Raw genomic sequence first — 9,442 nt, 5'->3', positions numbered from 1 at the left:
CATATCTGCATGCATGGATCTTGATGTAGGAAAGCCCAAGATCTTTCAGGATACATCGGACCTTATGATGAGTGGTAGGAAGACGATGACCGTGAGGCAGCATCGAAGCAGTGTACTGTAGATAATCATTAACAGCTTTCACAATCGATTTTGTCTCAACTTTAATCTTCATTACGTCCATCACACTTTCAAGAACGGTCTTCTGACAACAGGGGTACATAGGGGTCTGTTGGAAAGCAAGCAGTTTATTGTACTTGTCAATACCAGCAGTGTTGACAGCTCTAGGGAAGGGCTGCACCGAGTCAGGCATATACTGTCCTTGAGCGCATACACCACTCTCATAAGGAAACATGTCGTTGATGAAGACTGTTGTTGGATCGTTGGATGTACTGCCCGTCTCAGAAAATTGGCCATGATCATGCGGACCCCCAGATGATGTTTCACCGTGATATAACCAACATGTGTACTTCTCCCAAAACCCGTTACTCTTCAGGTGCTGCCATACTTTGTCAATCGCAAATCGATGCATATCGTTGCGACACTAACATTTCGTGCACGGGCAATAGAAAATTGTATTCCCGTTAGCATTAGCCAGCGCATATTCTAGAAAACTCATAATTCCTTTACCATATCTTTTGTCCCATTTTGGAAGCGAAATCCAACTCTTATCCATATCCGATCATGAAAATATAACAAAATATATATGTATAACGCTAGCTAATTATTAATTAAATTCTATGCCATATATAAAATTTCAATTCATTTATATATATATTCTACGTACTACAACTAATTGATAACAAATTAATTAACACATATATATATATATAGATATACTTAATTAAGAATTACATAACAATTTATATATATCAACATCATCACAAAATCATCATCAACAACTTCATACCATCAACACAATATTATAAATTAATTAACATATATATATATATATATATATATCTACTACTTATTAACTAACAACTTACATATATATTATCAAATACATCAACCAAATACGATCAACATATATATATATATATATATATACATCAAACGTATTCAAAATCTATCAATTCAATCACACTCAAAATCGATAAACTCAAATAAAACTCAAAATCAACATATATACACATGTACGAACCTATATATAGCTCCACTTCTTAATTACGGACAGATTTCAACAACACCCAAACTTTTTCTCCCGTTTTTTCTTCTCCCGTTTTTTTTTCTCAGATGAGCTGCTGTCCAGATTTGCGAATATAAAGAACTTTACCCGACAAAAATAAATTATTTAGCCGACGAAATTTTAATTTCGTCGGCTAAAGTTGACTATAGCCGACGAAAATATAAATTAGCCGACGAAGGAAAATTTCGTCGGCTAAAGCTTTAGCCGACGAAAAATTGATTCGTCGGCCTGGTTTTTTTTTTTCGTCGGCTAAAGTCTTTCTTCTGGTAGTGCACGCTTTCGTAGCTGCAATATACTTTGCTTCTGTAGTTGATAAATGATAGAACGTATTTGCACACGCATCAATTAACCCTGTCAACAAATCAATCGTAGTATAAAGCAAGCAGGGATTGTTCTAAACCGGGGATCCAACTACAGAGTAGATCCATCTAATCTAATATAAGTGCCGAAATAAGCATATAGGTGTAAAAGGTTTGATGATTTCGAATTAGACAATGAAAATAAATCCTAAATTACTTCTATACATATATACATGTGATCAACCAACAATCATGCAAACTTAACCAAACAACCATGTAAGAATAAAGAAGACGATCTCTAATCTCATTTAAGTCTACACCGTGAGAAATTATACAACCTAAATTTGATATGCACATAAGTTCCTACATGGTTCCTATGACATAGACATACTTTGAATTAGACTACGGGTTTCATTCAACATCGTGACACAAACAAGCTCGGCTACGTGCTCTACTTATAGGTCACACACATAAACTAATCATGCAATTACGTATCACATAAAGAATCGATGTGTTTAAGCACAAGTCCAAATCAAACATAGGTAGAAAATCGATGAAATAACAAAGACAATGCAACTTATCAACTACTTGTATCAAAGTCGAACTTTGGATGATTAACACATGCAATATCAACTACTTGTATCAACTACACATGATAATGGAAGAATGCACCGAAAATCTTAAAGTATATAGACATAAAACTCACGGCATAAAACCTAAAATCATTGATTAAAAATTGAAAACTTTAATTCAAAACATGGTTCAAAAGTGTTTCTATCTCATAGACAAGAATCGAAACATACTTAAGCAAAAACCTAAAACAAACATAAACGAGAACAAATACATAGCAATCCAAAAATACACTCTCAGAATATCCCTACTTGTTCTATTCTTCGAGTGAGCAGAATCCTAGGCTACTTGCTTTGGACAAATGCTGAAGGTGGGATCGGATTGTGGTGTTTGGAGGTTGATGGAGTTTCGGTAAAGGCTTTGGTGTTATTTGCACGGGTTGATGATGATAAACTGCTGCCATGCCGTGCCCTATATATAGAGTAACAAGACTTGATCTCCAAGAATTCCTCAAGCACAAGGAATCCTTATTAAATCGGCAAAACCAAGTCCAAGTTGGATTTAACTTCCTCTCTTGGTCTTCAAGTAATCTTTATGCATTAAGGAATGACAAAACCATCTTGAACTTGGAAAACCTTCTCTCTTGGGCCGCACGGTCTCTTTCCTTGGTGACTTGGGAAATCTCACGACATCTTCCATACATATCTCGGATTGTACTTCTCCTAGCTCAAGCAGGAACTCCTAGCTGCCGGCCACCTTTCCCTCATGAGTCAGGAAAACATTTCCTGGTCAACACGGGTTTAGACTTTCCTGAAATAGAAAAAAGAAAATTAGAAACTAGGAAAGAGGAAAGATGGAATCCTGATCAAGACAGGAATCCTGAGTAAACAAGGATTTCCAACACTTAGCACAATTTCAACACCAAATTATTCAAATCTGAAAATACTATGTATTCTAACACTAAAACCTACATATTTCTACATTAAGCAATTATTCTACACTAAACACAAATATAAAGCTAAAACAACTAAATAGGAGTTATCAAAGGGTAAATAAAGGGTATAAACATATTAAGAACGTCACACTTTGTGCTCCTATCAATAAAGCAACACATTTTTGTAGCTTTGATTGCCACGAGACAGCTCCCCCTGAAAATGTAATCAGGTACCCTGATGTGGACTTTCTCGTGTCAATATCCCCGGCCATATTTGCATCTGTGAAACCAACCAGTTCAGACTTGCCACTTCCAAAGCATAAACTCATCTTTGAAGTTCCCCGCAAGTATTTAAGAATCCACTTAACAGCATTCCAGTGCTCCTTGCCTGGATTGCCTGGATTAGATAAGAATCTGCTAACAACACCAACTGCATGTGTTATGTCTGGTATGGTACAAACCATCGCGTACATCAAGCTCCCTACTGCTGAGGCATATGGCACTGTTGCCATTTCTTCCTCTTCCTTCTGACTTGTAGGACTCTGCTTTGAGCTGAGCTTTATGTGACTCGCAAGTGGAGTAGCAACTGGTGTTGCTTTCTCCATATGGAACCTCTCCAGTACCTTCTCGATGTACTTTTCTTGTGATAACCACAATTTCTTATTCCCTCGATCACGGGCAATCTCCATGCCCAAAATTCGCTTGGCTGGTCCCAAATCCTTCATATCAAAGAACTCTGACAAATCTGTTTTTAACTGTTGAATCATAGCAGTATCTTTGCTGACAATCAACATATCATCTACATAGAGTAGTAAGATGATAAAATTACCTCCAGCGGATTGTTGAATATACACACAAGGATCAGCTGACGATTTCTTGTACCCATGACTCCCCATGAAGGAGTCAAACTTCTTGTACCACTGTCTTAGTGCTTGCTTCAATCCGTACAAGTTTTTCTTCAACTTGCAAACCATATGCTCTTTTTCGTTGACTTCAAAGCCTTCTGGTTGCTCCATGTATATTTCTTCTTCTAAATCACCGTGAAGAAATACAGTCTTCACATCCATTTGCTCCACCTCAAGATCCATGCTCGCAGCCATGCCCAAAATGACTCTAATCGAAGTCATCTTGACAACAGGTGAGAAAATCTCATCAAAATCGATTCCTTCTTTCTGGCTGAACCCTTTGACAACTAAACGCCTTGTACTTCGTCAGTTTCTCATTCTCATCTCGCTTCAGCTTGAACACCCACTTGTTCTTTAGTGCTTTCCGGCCTTTAGGAAGCTTCACCAACTCGTAGGTGCCGTTCTTTAGTAAAGATTCCATCTCAGACTCCATGGCTAGCCTCCATTTGTCGTGGTCTTGATGAATCTTTGCTTCCTCATAACTTTCAGGTTCTCCGTCACTAGTCAAAAGGATGTACTTTGCATAAGGATCAACTCCATCGTTAGTTACCAAAATATATTATGATGATGGATACTTGGTGGATTGAATGGGCCTCCTAGTGCTTCTGCGAACTGCTGCTTGATTATTCACAGGCTGCTCCCCCTGATCAAGCTCCCCCTCATCTTCGGCTTCCACATCAACCATGTCTGGTACACCTTCAACTCTATCACCTTGTAGCCCAACATTAGATTCTTGTTGCAACAGTGAATCATAAATGCGGCTGTCAGTTGCTGCATTTCTCGGTAGTACCTTTTTATTGAAATCAGCAATTGATTGGTTTTCATGAAAAACCACATCTCTGCTTCTTATGAATTTCTTCATCTTTGGATCCCACAACCGGTAGCCAAACTCTTCATCGCCATAGCTAACAAATATGCATGGCAACGCCTTGTCATCCAACTTTGATCTCTGCTCCTTGAATACATGTGCGAATGCTTTACATCCAAATACTCTTAGATGCAAGTATGATGTATCTTTGCCGGTCCAAACTCCATTTGGAGTCTTAAATTCCAAAGGTACACACGGTGCTCTGTTGATGAGGTAACACGCAGTTTTCACAGCTTCTCCCCAAAATTCTTTTGACAATTTGGCCATCTTCAACATGCATCTGACTTTCTCCATAATGGTACGGTTCATCCGCTCCGCTACGCCATTATGTTGGGGTGTTCTAGGAACCGTCTTCTCATGTCTGATGCCATGCTTCGCACAATAATCTCTGAATTCATGCGATGTGTACTCTCCGCCATTGTCACTGCGAAGGCACTTCAATTTTCTTCCAGTCTCCCTTTCCACCATGGTGTGCAAAATTGTAAACGTCTGGAACACCTGGTCTTTGGATTTCAACAAATAAACCCAAACTTTCCGTGAAGCATCATCGATATAAGTTACAAAATACTTATGCATACTCAATGATTCGACTTCCATCGGACCACACACATCTGAATGTACAAGATCTAGAATATTTTCTTTCCTCGTGAAAGACTTCGAAAAACTAATTTTCTCCTGCTTACCAAATAAACAATAATCGCAAGAGTCTAGTGGGTTACCTTTGGCAACAGGAATTAGCGACTTCTTTGCCAACATTTGCAGTCCTTTCTCACTCATGTGGCCAAGACGTCTATGCCACAAACTTGGAGAGGATTCCTCGACTGCATTTAGCTCACTCTTGCAAATCTTCCCATAAGTCTTGTAGAGCGTGCAACACATTTTTCCTCTAGCAACTACAAGAGATCCTTTGGTAAGCTTCCACTTTCCATCACCGCTATGATGATGAAAGCCTTATTGATCAAGTACACCGGTTGACATAAGATTGAGACGTAGACCAGGAACATGTCTCACATCTTTCAGCATTAACTGGTAGCCACATCCGTCTGTAAGCAAATATCTCCAATCCCAGCAATATTGGAGTAGCTGTCATTGCCCGTCTTCACTTTACCAAAGTCACCTGCTTTGTACGTAGTGAAAAACTCTGCGTGGGACGTGGCATGAAACGAGGCTCCGGAATCAACGATCCATTGAACTCCAGAATTATCTACCAATAGACATTCACCTCCGAGTGACAGGAACTCACACTCATCATGAGACACTGCAGCAGCAACATTGTTCGTGTCCTCCTTTTGTTGATGAGTAGCGTCTTCTCGCCCTTCTTTGAATTCCCGCTTCAACTTGTAACAATTTTTCTTCATGTGGCCTGGAAGACCACAATGATGACACTTTCCGCTAAATCTTGTTCTGGATTTGCTCATACTTCTTCCATGGCCTCTCGGTCCTCTGCTCTTGCTTCTTCCTCCATTCTCCACAACGAAGAATTGACCATTTTCTGAACTTGACGAAGAACTCCTTCTGGTTTCTTCGTTCATCATATTATCTTTAATATTTTCCATAGATAATACACCATTAGGAGCAGAGTTACTTACAGTAATAACAAATGTCTCCCAACTATCTGGTAACGACCCGAGCAGCAACAAGGCTTGTAACTCATCATCAATCTTCATGCTCATCGTGGCTAATTGATTGAGTACACTCTGGAAGTTGTTGAGGTGCTCAGTTACTCGAACGCCTCCCCGATACTTCATGTTGACGAGCTCTTTAATGAGAAAAGCTTTCTTGGCAGTAGTCTTTTTCTCGAACAAGGACTCCAACTTCAACCATAGCTCATGCGCACTGGTTTCGTTGGCAACATGGTGGAACACACTGTCGTCCACCCATTCACGAATATGACTGATGGCTTTGCGGTTCATCTTCGTCCAAATTGCTGGTGTAGTCCCTTCTGGCTTGGCATCGTCTCCCTCGATCGGCTCGTGCAAATCTTTGCAATAGAGAATATCCTCCATTCTCGGCTTCCACGTAATCCAGTTGGAGTGGTTGAGTCTGATCATGGTACTCCATGATCCTTCCATTCTAACAGCTCCCGGTCAGAACCAAGAGCTCTGATACCACTGTTGGGTTATGCAGAAGAATAAACTGTAGAATGGAATCAGAACTCACAACCACAAATGTAAAATATAGCAGAAAGAAAATGATAAAGAACACCGGGTATTAACGTGGTTCGACAAAGTGCCTACGTCCACGGGGCAACAACAACAAAGAACCTCCATTATTCGAATAAAGGTTACACGGAGAGAAACACTACTTCAAGACTCACTCTTGAAGGGATACACTCTCACACACACTTTGTTTTGTTACACACACAAACTCTCAACTTGGAGTTTTCTCTCTATCTCACACTCTTGTATAGCACAAGGTGAACTCACCGGTTCCTCTATCTCTTTTGCACCATTGCAAATGCCTCTATATATAGGCAAATATATGCATGCATTCTTCATGCACTTCCCATGCAAATCCTTCACGTCCATGCACAAGGAAGAGAATTCAAACTTCTTCCTTAATTCAAGCTTCAATGTTTGTATGCACCATCAATGCATCTCCATCCTTTTGTCAAACTTTTCAGCCACCAACAAGCCTATACACACTACCAACTTTGCTATTCATATACCATCTTGCCTCTTGATTAATTGAATGGGTCTTGAGGCTTCACCGAAAAGGTTTTTCACATGTAGTAAAACTACATGACATCCTCCTCCAAATAAGGAGGGAAATTTGACCCATCACTGAGCTAGTTTCTGGAGGGATCGGTGAGGGCGCGTGCCAAGTTGGTGGAGGTTTCCTATTATTGGAAGCCTTGGTGGTGATGGTGGCAAATGATTGTGGGCGTTTGCAGCGGAAAACCATTTGATGAGGAATATTGTGAACAAGAGCAAAGGAAGAGCAAATACAAACAGGTTCAACATAGCTAGTAATCGATGAAGTATGCCAAATGCTATATTGATCGAATTTAATTATGTGGAATTATATTTGGTGGTGCGCATGCTAATGATATATAAAGATCTATTTCATAATGGGCCTATCATCAGTGAGCAGCGGATCAGTTCTCGATCAGCAATAACGTTATCAATGGAAACAGGATTAGTTCTCAGCGATGATAATATTGTTTTTCAATGATCAAGTACTATTGAATATGAGAGTAAAGTAGTATATTATTTTTGTGACTACGTATATACTAATATTGAAGACTACGTATTTACAATATACTAATTCTGAGTTGGGAAAAACAGTGTTCATTTACTGCAGCAGTAGGCCTCAGATCTTTCTTCTGCCATTTATCCCAATCAGGCCCAAAACTGTTTTTGGTCCAAAACAGCTGCCGACTCACTTAAATGCTGTCAAACCTGAAATCCTTCCCTTCCTCGTCTTGACTTGACGAGAAACAAGTACTTGCGAAAGTAAATAGCAGTCTGGTGTACGTGCGACGAAACCCAAAACACTTCAACGGAAGAGAGAGAGAGACCACAGAATCCGCGATTGTGACCATCCTGGGTTTTTGGTGAATTCCGGTTTGGGTAAGCTTCATCTTCTCTGAAATTTTGCTTTTTCGATGTGGAATTTGTTGCGAGTCATTTAGTTAGCACACACCCTTAATTTTACTAAGGACACCCTAATCTGTTATGGACCACTGCCAGCTGTATTTGCTCTATATTTTCCTTTAAGTACTGTAACCATTGCCTTTGAGAGGCCATCAATGAAAATCTGAGTTTATTTCCTTTCTTCTTTATTTCAATTTGTTTTCCTTTTCTCTCAGTTAGAGATAAAACCCTAACAATTGGTATCCAGAGCCATGAATCTGGGAGCTGGGCAACCGGCATCTCTGTCTTACGGTGTTGAACTGCTGTCGTGGTATTCAAACCAGTACCCATACCACTCAGTGCAGTTCTCGTCGCCTCCGCAACAGTGGGATCTACCATTTTTCTCGCCGGACTATCACCCGCCACCGCCGAGCTATCACCCACCTCCACCACCGAGCTATCACCTACCACCACCGCCTAACCCTTGCCCACCACTACAGCATAACTATTATGCACCACCACTGCAGCATTTCACACAACCACAATCTTACCCACCACCGCAGCACAACCATTCTGCAACCCTAATTAATGGGCACTTGCTTCCTCTCCAATTCCCTTGTGCTTCTCAAACTCAGGCACAATACTACCCTTCCCCTCACTCGCCACCCACTCATCTTATTGCTCCACAACCACTCACCACCACTCCTCAAATCCCTTCTTACTACACACCTCATCCTAACCTCCGGATTCATCCTCCAATTTCCCTACACAGTTCACATGAACCTTTGGTGGTTCACTCTCATCTGTGGAGGGCTCGTTGCAAGCAAGTCGCTCTCAAGTCAACTGAGACCACTGGAGGAGTGAAGAAGCCCAGCCGATTTAGGCTAGGAACTATCCTGCCTCGCGAGACTGCTAACTCCCAGAAGCGCAATCAACTCTTGATGCGCAAGCCCAAATTTCAGCGCCTACTCGGTGCAATCACACAAGATGTGAAGACCGGTCTGAGACTCCATAGCTCATATGTGGAACAACCAGAGACTATGGTCAAGCTCAAGGGGAGTGGGACACTACTATCACCGCCAAGCCAAGTTGATAATCCATTGAA

Source organism: Fragaria vesca, linkage group LG3 (genome assembly GCF_000184155.1).
Source record: "Fragaria vesca subsp. vesca linkage group LG3, FraVesHawaii_1.0, whole genome shotgun sequence".
Taxonomy (NCBI): Eukaryota; Viridiplantae; Streptophyta; class Magnoliopsida; order Rosales; family Rosaceae; genus Fragaria; species Fragaria vesca.
Note: the sequence above shows the minus strand (reverse complement) of the source record.